The sequence below is a fragment of the Hippopotamus amphibius genome, chromosome 1 (genome assembly GCF_030028045.1).
Source record: "Hippopotamus amphibius kiboko isolate mHipAmp2 chromosome 1, mHipAmp2.hap2, whole genome shotgun sequence".
NCBI lineage: Eukaryota > Metazoa > Chordata > Mammalia > Artiodactyla > Hippopotamidae > Hippopotamus > Hippopotamus amphibius.
This window is the reverse complement of record NC_080186.1, coordinates 104,733,027-104,742,100: the sequence shown is the minus strand read 5'-3', so window position 1 is coordinate 104,742,100 and position 9,074 is coordinate 104,733,027.

The window sequence follows — 9,074 nt, the reverse complement described above, 5'->3', positions numbered from 1 at the left end:
CCTCCACTGTGAAAGCCCAGAGCCTTGAGCTCAATTCAGCGCTTGAGTGTGGCTATTGTTTTTCCTCTCGGTATAGACAAATCATTGCTAGCTAGCGTGCCCAGCGCCTGAGATGGTCAAGAGAGGATATCTTTTAAGGTACGCATGCCCATCAACAAAGCCAGGCGTGGATCAGCTTCCAAGGACTTTGTCCCACGGGGAACGTCTCTCAGGATCTCGGGAGGAATGGACCTGTAATTATTTAAATGAAAGAAGATGGGGGGAGTACTCTTTGGAATGTCATCTCACAGGCTTTCCTGAGTTAAGGGTAATCTCCAGGCACACAGAGCTGGGATTTGCATCTAGCTTGTAGCCACTGTCCAGTGGCGTGTGAAAACTCTAGGCTAGTTCGTGGACCATGGCAGTCGGATTTGCCTGTTTTTTAGAATCTGTAGTTGGAGTGAAAAATAACTCTTTCTGCTGATTTGTTATACCTTCCCGGCTCAGAGCTCATTCTGCGTTTGCCTGCAGGGTAATTGCGACCTGTTGTATTACCACTAGATGACAGTATTACCTCAGAAATGCCTTTTCCACAGTGGCTTTCCACCCCCTCCACAATCAGCCTCCAGGCTATGCCCTCGGTCAGCTCTCACAACACCTGGTCTGCTCCCCGTCCTCTGATCCAGACTTTCTATTGCCATTTTCCAATCCTGGACAGTGCCCCATCCTTCCAGGAGACATTACAGTGTCATGGTCACATAACACTGGAGCCACAGACACAGGAGCATCGTGCCTGAGTGCCAATCTGCAGCCACTTCTAACTTCTCTGTGCCTCAGTTTCCTCACAGCATCTCCTACACTTTACTGAGAAGTAAATGAGTTAATACTTATAGGGTTCTTGTAGGTAGAACGGTGGAGGTTCTCCTATAGCTCTCAGGTAACAAGGAAGAGCTAAATTGGACTCCTTGTTGGATCTGTTTCTTTGACTTTAACCTTTGCTTTCCACTGCTTTTGTTATTATAGTCATACATGATGGCTTGCCTAAGGGAACACCTCCCCCTGCCTGAATGTTAAAGTGCCTCTGTCCAGCTCACATGGTGGCAATCTGACCCTGCCCACCTGTGAATGGCTGCAGAAAAGAAGAAATTAACACATCCCCTCCCCGAGGCTGACCATTCCAGGAGATGTTTTGCAAGACTGATGGCCCTTTTTACCTTACTTCCTCACTGCCTGTCTCTCTCTGATTCTATAGAAGAAACTGGCATCCAGACCCCTAGATGGTTTTTCGGAGACACTAGTCTGCCATCTCCTCGGTCTGCTGGCTTTCTGAATAAAGTCGTATTCCTTGCCTCAACACCTCATCTCCAATTCATTGGCCTGCCATGCGGTGAGTAGAGCGAGCCCGGATTCAGTAAAACTCATAGCCAGGTTCATAGTTTGAATCAAGTTCAAACTAGGTATCCAAGTTTGAATATAATCTGAGGTCCTGGGGACCTTTTGAGCTAAGCTAAGGAACATTTTCTCTTCTCTAACATCAGCCTTCACAGCTGTAGCCTAAGTGAATTAATCCCCATAGGGGCACAGAGGGCCACAGGCAGAGCTATTTTGAGATGCTTTTGCAACATCTCTCGAATTCCAGAGAACGTGTTCCTGATGGGCCCAACCTCGGATCTGACATTGGGTTGGACAGGGCAGCACCTGAAATGGGCTTGGGGCACATTTCAGGATGAGGCTGTAAAGAGATGTTAGCTTTTCTTTTTCAGCTGGCCACAGGGCACCTATTGAAAAATGTGCCTGCTTAATTTGGGTGAAAAGAAATGATGGGTCATTCCTGAGCAGTCATGGTCCAGCTTCTTAGAGAGCAAATGTAGTTCTACAAGCAGAAAGGCACTGTTACTGAGTCCAAGCTCACTCTGCTGCCCGCACAACAGCCCAGTAAATTGGAGACGAGGTGTTGAGGCAAGGAATATGACTTACTCAGAAAGCCAACAGACGGAGAAGATGGCAGACTAAAGTCTCAGAATAGCCATCTTATCAGGGTTTAGCTGCTAGTTTCTTTCATAGCACAGAGAAGGGGTAGAGATGAGGAAGTAAAGTAAAAAGGCCACAAGTTTTGCAAATATCATCTGGAATGGTCAGCCTCAAGGAGGGGGTGTGTTAATTTCTTCTTTCTTGCAGCCATCCACAGGTGGACAGGGTCCAGATGTTTCCCTGAACAGAGGCACTTTGGTTTAACATTCAGGCAGAGGGGCAGGGTTCCCTGAGGCAGGCCATTATGTATAAACAGGATCCTTTTAGTGAACAAAAGCAGTGGAAAACAAAGCTGAAAGCAAAAGAAACAGATCCAACGTGCAGTCAGATTTGGCTCTTCTCTGTTACAGCAACCCCCCCCCAATCCCCCCATGATGGGGGGCAGGGAGATCTCCTGGTCCCTGCTGTACCACCCAGCCATGTCTTGCTTGAGCTGATTCCAGAAGTCAGATGAACCTGGGACTTTGAGGTCTGGGCTCAAGCCAACCAGGGTGCATGGCCCTTTGGAGCTGCGGGCAGGTTAATATTAATCTTGAATTGTTGATGCCTGAAGCCAACCAGTCGTGGGTGGAGCTAAGTCAAACTGAGGAGCAGTTTGCATCTTCCTGCAGCCTGGGAGCCTCTTACAGGCTATGAGCCTAGCAGTGTGGCTGCCCTCTCCCCACCCCAGCTGGGGGGAGTTGTGCAGTGAGTCACAGGGATGGATGGGGACATGGCCCAAAGAAGGGCTTGCTGGTTATATGACTTTTATCACAGGGCTATATTGTTTATCCTTGTTTTACAGGGTCTGAAATAGGAAGGAAAATTCTCTCTCCAGGTGCTGAGTTTGCTACTTAGATCAGATCTGACTGGAAGTAGATGGAGCTTCTGGGTGCAGAGCCGAGCCAGGTAGCAAGAGCTGGGATTAGGACCCTTCCAGAGATTGTGGAGAAAGTCGGGCACTGGCTCCAGACAAGAGTTCAGGATCCCAGAATCTGCTGGGTGTCTGGGGTCACGGGCATGACTGTCCACATGGGAGATGACAGGGCATCCACCATCAATGGCCCATGGATATGAGAGCCGCTGGCATCTTGGGAACAATCTGTATTCTTTGGAAGGTTTATTTTGATCCAGGATCAAACATGACTTATATACGAGTTAGGTGACAAGGGGGGAACAGTTGGCACAGGAGAGAAGGCAGCAAAGTCCTCACTAAAGTCACCTCACTTGTGACATGGCCTTGCTCAGACACCAGGGTGCCTCACAACTGCCCTGTGATAAGGTGTGTAAAGGGCCTCTCACTGTGCCCAGTAGTAGTAAGTGTTCAAGAAATTCTCGTGAGGATTATCCTCAACGATAATTGGTAACATTTAGAGGACATTTACTATATGCCAGCCAGTGTTTTAAGGGCTTTGCATGTATTAACTCATGAGGTAGGGACCATATTTATCCCCATTTTACAGATAAGGAAACTGAGGCGCACAGAGGAAAAGTAACTGTGTCCAAGATCACATTAGTCAGCAAGTGGCAGAGCAGGGATTCAAAGCCAGGCAATCTGGCCCCAGAGTCTACATTGTTAACTATTATGGTATTAATTCCTACTTCAAAGAGTAGCTTCTAGGAGACCAGAGCAGGAAGAGTGCTCCTGGCTGGGGTGACCAAGGAAGTGGGGAACCCAAATAAACAGTTGTTTCAGCTGGCCCTTCAACATAAACTCAATTCTATTTTTTGCTCCCAAACCCAGTCCTTAGGTCTCAAGCTAAGCCCACAGGTCTGGCTCCTACATGGACAGGGGTAGAGTATTCTGCTGAGGCCTCAGACTTGCTGAACCCAGAGCCAGTGAGCCAGTTAATGAATGATTCCTAGAAACTGTCTGTGCCTTCACAGCCCACTGGCTGACTTTTGCCCCTGCCTGCACCAGAACACGATGTTTTCATGCGTCTGCCTGTATTCGCTGTTCCTTCTTCCTGGAATATTCTTATCTCTCTTTACCTGCCCTTATGATTCAGTTGATGTATCATCTCAACCAAGAAGCCTTCCCTGGTGCTGTCAGGCAAAGCTGGCAGTGTGCGTGTGTGTGTGTGTGTGTGTGTGTGTGTGTGTGAGAAACACGTCACACCGTCATCCAGTTGGTCCATTATGGTGGTGGCTTTTGCAGGACTTTGATTTCCTTGAGGCCAGGAACCACATTGTATTCATTTTTGAAACCCACTGCTCAGCCGAGCCTGGCACATAATAGGCACATGATTGGTATTTGTTGTAGAATTAGAGAACAGGTATTAAAACCTGCAATCTCAGACAGAGAAGCAGGCATAGAGTGTAGTCAGCATCATCCCTTCCCGTCTCTACCCAGTGTCTCCCTCCTCTCCCTTGATCATCTGTCTTACCGGGAAAGCGGGGCCAATTTAATGCAAAGGTCAGGATATCTGAGGTTCCTGGACGGTTGACTGATGTTCACATTTCTAAATCTGCAATGACCTCAGTGGATCTAGGGCCAAACTCCACGTGAACACACTGGGTTATGTTGGGACAATCAGTTTCACAAGGTGGTAGCTTCATTAAGTCCTAAGATTCTGATCAGCCTTCCAGCCCCTTGCCCATACATAGTACCACTGACTCCTGTTAGAGCCCAACTCTGTGGCTGCTGAATGAGCTGTACCAGGTCCAAATGGACTAACTAGCCTGCTGTGTCACTATGGGTAAGAGGAGTCCCTAGAGCATCTGAAAGCAGCTGCCTGAATCTACCCTTGCCTTTCCCCCTTCATACACTGAATTTGTAGGTTCTCCTTCCCTGAAAGTCTTCTGCGTGTGCTCAGGGCTCATTCTTTGAACAAGTCATATTCAGGACAGGCATGTTCGGATTCCATGAATGGGTTGCCTGGCTGTTCTTATATTTTGCTGGGAGGTGGCAGCAATCACTTGCTATGCTTCAAAAATATCTGATCTTTGAATGGATAAAGATGTGGTACATATATACAATGGAATATTACTCAGCCATAAAAAACAAAGAAATGGGACTTCCCTGGTGGCGTAGTAGTTAAGAATCCACCTGCCAATGTAGGAGACATGGATTCGAGCCCTGCTCTGGGAAGATTCCACATGCCATGGAGCAACTAAGCTTGTGCGCTACAACTACGGAACCTGTGCTCTAAAGCATGCAAGCCGCAGCTACTGAACCCATGTGCTGCAACTACTGAAGCCCATGTGCCTAGAGCCCATGCTCCACAACAAAAGAAGCCACCACAATGAGAACCCTGAGCACCACAACAAAGAGTAGCCCCCACTCACCGTAACTAAAGCCCCCTTGCAGCACTAAGACCCAATGTAGTCAAAAATTAATCAATTAAACTTAAAAAAAAATTGAAATAATGCTGTTTGCAGCAATATGGATGGTCCTTGAGATTATCATACTAAGTGAAGCAAGCCAGACAGACAAGGACAAATAGCATGATATTGCTTATATGTAGAATCTAAAAACATGATACAAATGAACTTATTTACAAAACAGAGAGAGACACACAGACGCAGAAAACAAACTCATGGTTACCAAAGGGGAAGGTGGGGGGAGGGATAAATTAGGAGTTTTGGATTAACATATACACACTACTATATATAAAATAGATAACCAACAAGGACCTACTGTATAACACTATACTCAATATTTTGTAATAACTTATAAGGGAAAAGAATCTGAAAAAGAATATATATACACACACACACACTCACACACGCGTATGTATAACTGAATCACTTTGTTGTACACGTGAAACTAACACAACATTATAAATCAACTCTACTCCAATTAAAAACTGATCCACAAGCTGCTGAATCTACTTCCTAGAACCATGGGTTGACTATCGTTTAACCACTAGACTACAGTTGACCCCATTGTCCCAGTCCACCCCCACCTCCCAATTATTTCCACTAAGGATTGGCTGTATGATTCTTGATGATTTAAGACCTGACATTAAAAAAAAAAAAAAAAAGAAGTGGAAAAGAAGGCAGGAGTGGAAACAAAACACAGTTATGGTCTCCCGGTAGCTGCAATAATCCTAGGTTTCACTTTTTTTAAAAATTAGAATATAATTTACACCAAATAAAACAAACTTGTTTTTTAAGTGTAGAGTTTGATGAGTTTTGGCACAACTGGTGTAACCACTGCCAGTATCAAGATACTGAACATTTCCATCACAGAAAATGTCCTTGTTTCTTTCCAGTCAATAACTTCCTACCCACAGCAGAGATCACTGTTCTATCACTATAGCTTAGTTTTGCCTCTTCTAGAACTTTAAATTATTGGAATCGATTAAATGATTATTTATGTATGGATAGATTCTTTTAACTCAACAAAATGTTGTTGAGTTACATTTATGTTGTTACTTGTATGAGCAGTTTATTCTTTCTTTACTGCTGAGTATTGCTCCACTGTATTAATATAATACAAATTTATTTATCCATTCACCTGTTGGTGGGCATTTGAATTGCTCCCAGTTTGAGGGGTTATTATGAATAGAATTGCTATGAATGTTATCTTAACAATTCTTTTTGTGAACATGTTTTCATTTCTCATGAATAGATGCCCAGGAGTAAAACTACTGAGTAACAGAGTAGGTACATTTTTAACTTTGTAAGAAACATTTCTCCAAAGTGGTAGTGCCATTTCACACTCCCACTGCCAGAGTACGAGAGTTTAGGTTACCACCTAGGCTTCATTCTATTAACTCGTAGTCACTACTTAGAGAAACAGATCAAAGAACCATAACATTGGTTCTTACAAACAGATTTCAGAGAGTGTTCTTTCCCCAAGAAATGCTTCCTTCTTGAATACCCTTGATAGGAAAAATGTTTTCCCCTCATTGGGACCTCAGACCCAGCATGCAAACTTAGGGAGGATGCTCAAGGAGCAGTGAAGGGGGAAGGCGATATAGCTCAGCCCACCAGGCAGGATCCAACCCAGCAATCAATTTGATGACAGATGTTCAAGCCAGATCACCCTCATCTCCAAGAGTGGCTTTGTAACAAGTCACTATCCCATCCCTGACTAATCAGAGAATTTATTTGCAGTCTGTTAGCTAATTGCTCCCATACTGAGCACAGATCTTAACTAAATGCCGAAGTGACATTTAAATTTCTGGTCTCCATTATGAAACAGCTGATAAATTACCACGCTTATATCCTGCCAGTAGAATTTAATTTAATTTGCTTAAGATTGCAGCTGATTTCTGAGATCCCTAAACAAGATATGAAGTAAATGTTTCAAGATAAGACATAAACGCTATAGAGGATATGGATTTGCAGCCAGGACAGGGGCACCGCACACCAGCTGCACGGAATTTAGCAAATCATATCACTTCTCTTGGCTTCAGATCCCTCAAAACCAAAGTGAGAATAAGAATTTCTATTTCTACCCACCTACCTGCTAGGGTAGGTGTGAGATTCAAATGAGATACAGCTGCATTCGAACCCTGGCTCCCTCACATCCTACCAAAAGCTTGACTGTGTTACTTATTTAACTTCCCAAATCTGGGGTTTCATCCCTGTAAAGTGGAGATAATAAATGAATCCCTTATAGAGTTGTTATAAGAATTAGGTAACATACACAAAGCACCTATCCGTAACAAGAGCCTCAATATTAAGCAGACTGCTTGTTTGAGTTGTATAACTCAACCAGCCAGATGGCAGTTTTCTCAGTTGAATGGCAGATTTACTCATTTACCAACCAGTCTTTGTTGACCTAGGCACCACGTCCTGCTGACAAAGCTCACACAGTGACAGCAACCGTACCTGGGCTGTGGTTTGTAACCCAAGTTTCAGCTGTTTTCCTTTTTTCTATTCTTCATTGACCCAAATGTAAACCACATCTTTTCTCTTTCATTAAGGTCGTTTCCTCTTACCTCATATCATATACAAATAATTAGGGTGGTCTGTTATTTATCAGAATGAAAGAGTTTATTCTAGCCTCTACCTGTATTTCTCCTCTTTTATTTTCCTGCACTTCTTAGTGGCCACTATAGAGTGGCTTCTGATAGTTTTACTTTCCTTAAATTCGTACTTAATCATTTTGTGTGAGTGCAAATATGGGATCCAGTTACCTATTCTAGTTTGTTCGTGTGTGAATATATACACATTGAAACACATTTTAAAAAATCATATGCTACTATGTTTTCACCTTTATATTATAGTTAGGACATTATACTGATTTTCATAATAATGTGTATAACTGATTTGATTGTCAATGAATTGAATTTTAAGGTAGTAAAGGGGGCAAAAACTAAAGATATATAATGCAAAGAAGGTGTTGGGTCTGATGGTTCAATGTTGTGAGTGAATTGAAGCATCATCTTTCCATTCCTATGGCTTCTCTTTTGCTGGCACCACGCTTGTCAGAGCAGGGGCTGTTGAATGCGAACCCTGCAGTATAGAGTGGGGTCTCCCTTTGTCTGCGAGCCCCACATTTGCATGCCGGCCGCTGCCCTGTCTTCCCACTAGATGCCAGCAGCGTCCCAGGAGACTGGCTGGCTATGCCGTGCCTCCTTGGGAGTTTTCAAAAACAGCACAAAGGAAGTTACTCCAGCTCCAAGCACGCTGCAGTCCTCCTGGAGTTGGAGGGTTGATGATGGCATCTGGATTGCTTGGTTCCCTATCTGCTCTGGTTTCAGAACAACAACAGGGTCAAGTTTAAGCACACAGCAAGGTATCAGGTGAGATCCAGAGTGTAACCATGGACAGGATCTCAGCTCCTGTGCTGACGACCTCACTGACCCACCCACTCACGCACCCACCCACCCACCCACAGAGTACATCTGCTGGAGATTGACCGTAAATATTTACCTTTCATTAAACATGTCATCACTGCCATTCACTCAGTCTCAAGAGCACCAGCCCAGAAGCCAGGGGAGCTGGAGCTCAAGATGGGAAGGAGTGAACCTGTGATTTTCCAACCCCTGGAAAACAGTGCTCTGCACTCTGTCCTGGTCCAGAGCCCAGGATAAGGCTCTGTCTGTGCTGAGAACTATCTTGGTCTTGGGTTTTGTTGAACAGAGTTGAAAATGCATAAGCACTCTCTCAAAGGAAAAATGTGTCTC